At 49.3% G+C, this 2,644-nt stretch overlaps 1 non-coding gene across 1 annotated transcript; it reads right to left on the reverse strand.

The window, feature by feature from the left end:
- Positions 1-206: 206 nt before the first annotated feature.
- On the reverse strand, positions 207-278 carry TRNAT-AGU (transfer RNA threonine (anticodon AGU)). The gene has a single exon. It is a non-coding gene; the product is annotated as a tRNA-Thr (tRNA).
- Positions 279-2,644: the final 2,366 nt, after the last annotated feature.

The following is a 2,644-nucleotide window of genomic DNA, read 5'->3' on the forward strand; positions in this document are numbered from 1 at the left end:
TGGGTGTGGTGTAGGGCTCCTGCGTTAGGCTTCAGCAGAGGTGTATCTGCACCTCTGCCCTGCTGTGCAGCCGTGGGCAAGTCACTTCACCTCTCTGGGCCTCAGTCTTCTCAGCTGAAACAAAAGAAAGGAAAAGAAGGAGAGAGAGGGAAATAATGTGTATCTTTTTGGAGGGGGAGGTAATTAGGTTTATTTCCTTTTTTTAATGAAGGTACTGGGGATTGAACCCAGGACCTCGTGCATACTAGGCATGCACTCTACCACTGAGCTATACCACCCCCGCCCTGTAATATGTATTTTTTGTCTTTCCCTTTTATAAGTTTTTCTTGGAATAAATTTTTCCTTCTTTATTAGTATGTTGAAAGTCATTGAGCATCTGTCTCACTTTCTATTCCTTTGCTTTGGGTTAATTAGACTCTCTTTGTCCGTCTCTCTCTTGGAATCCAGCTTTCTCTCTCTGAATCTCTGAGAGTCTCCCTCCCTCCCTCTCTCTTGGTTGGCGTGTGGGAGATTTTCTTTGAGTCCCTGAAGGCAGCCTTCACTCTGCCTTTGTTGGAAGAAGTGGAACTTCAAGGTAAGGGAGGGGAGGCACATTTTGGGATGAAGCCATTCTCCAGCGAGGGAGAGCCCGAAGCCTCCACCGCCATTCCAGCTGCCCCTCTCCTGCCTTCCGTTTGAAACACCCATTCCACCAGACTGACTTGCTTCAGGAACCTTCTGGAATGTGAAGGAACCACCCTGGACCCCTTTCTCTGGTTGATTTAGAACAGACTTGCCTGTGTAGATGGAGATTCCCCGGGATGCCCTCCTTCCCTCCGGGAATTTTCCAGAGTACATTTGTCTCCCTCTGTGAGATGAGCAGGATTTCCTGCACTCCAGTCCAAGTTATGAATGCCCAGAATACGACACCATTTTAAATCTCATCAATCTTGCATCCCAGTCCCTAGAAAAAATGGCAGTGGACCAGGCATAGATATTCACTTAAGGTTGCGTGATGCCCGTGATGCTTTTGGGAAAAGGACCTATCGGCTCCCTACTCAGAGAATCCGGAGATGGACTGGAGTTTCCCATTTTGCTCCTAGTCCTTTCGGATCAATAGATTCTAGCCTGGCCTGGCCACTCTCTTGCCCTGTGACGTTGAGGCATTCTCTTTCCTTGGCTGAGCCCTGGTTTGTTCACCCGTAAAATGAGGAAGTGGAACTTGAGCCTTCCGAAGGCTTCTTCTAGCTCTAGCATCTTATTCCAAATCTTCCTTCATTTACTCTGTACAGATTTACTTAGCGCCTACTGAGCCAGGCGTGGTAGGCACTGGAAATTCAGCAGTGAAGAAGGATGATATTGTCTCAGCCCCACGGAACGAAGGAAAACCTAAAAGGCTACAAAGATTGCTGGGGGACAAGGAGAGTAAGAAGGAAGGAGGACCAGAGAGGAGAGCTTATGGGGAGGTGATTTCAGATCCATCGTAAGGTGGACCTCTCAACAGAGGAGCCATCCCAGGGAGGCGAGAGTCCACACGAGGAGTTCAAGGGCCTCAGAATGACAGCCCCACAGACTTGTGCGAGTGGTTGTCCCCGGGGAGGCTATGTGAGCGCTGGCCAGCGGAAGGGCATGGAAGGGCTGTTTTGGCACAAGGAAAAGCGAACACAAAAGCTGGAAGGCTGAAGCTCGACCCTGCGGGACCTGCAGGCGCTGTTGGATTCCATCCGAGGCTGATGGAGTGCCACTGAAGAGTTTCAAGCAGGGCAGCGATGTGCTTGGAGTTTTGGAAAGTCATGTCGACTGCAGAGAGGTGGGTGTGGGGGAGGGAGAAAGTCTGGAGCAGGAAGCCTAGTCTTTAAGAGGCTGTCAGGGTGGTCGGGGTGAGAGATGTCACTGTATTTTCTCACAGTTCTGCAGGCTGGAAGTTCAAGATCAAGGTCCCGGCAGGGCTGGTTTCTGGTTTGTAGATGCTGCCTTCCCACTGTGTCCTCATGTGACCTTTTCTCCACGATCTTATCTCTGGAGAGCAATCTCGGGTCTCCTTTTTCCTATAAGGACACCAATCCTATCTGATTAGGACCCCATCCTTATGGCTCCCTGTAACAATTACCTCCCTAAATGGTCCTAACATCGACATATGAATTTGGGGAGAGGGAGATATAATTCGCCTATAACATTCTGCATGTCCCCTGGAGTGCCAGGCATTAACCCATTAGTTGCTGTGTCCGGAGGACAACTGGGGAAGGGTTAGGGTGTCCAGGCACCGAGTGGGCACAGGCACTTGGACCAAGACCATTTACCTACTGGCGTGGAAGTGTTTAAATTTCTAACAACTGGTGAGTCTTCAGCTGCACAACCCAGATCAATGCCAGCCCTGTGTGGCTGCGTGGAACAGGGCAGAAGAATGTGGGACGAGTCGTGCCAAGAACACCAGGAACAAGAGCTTTCAGAACAAAAAATCAATTAGGTGGGGGTTGATGGCATTGGGAGAGGCCTTTAAAATACAGATTAAATGTTTGCTTTTAAGAGTAGTGGAGCTTAGTACATGGTCCACGGCTGCCTTTTAAGAGAGTAACTTGGCGCTTTTTTCCTTTTCCCTTGGACTAAATATCTGTCTTGATGAGCATAAAGGGAGTAACTGCATCGAACATCAAAGGCCTCATTA

The sequence above is a fragment of the Vicugna pacos genome, chromosome 9 (assembly GCF_048564905.1).
Source record: "Vicugna pacos chromosome 9, VicPac4, whole genome shotgun sequence".
In the NCBI taxonomy this organism is placed as follows: domain Eukaryota; kingdom Metazoa; phylum Chordata; class Mammalia; order Artiodactyla; family Camelidae; genus Vicugna; species Vicugna pacos.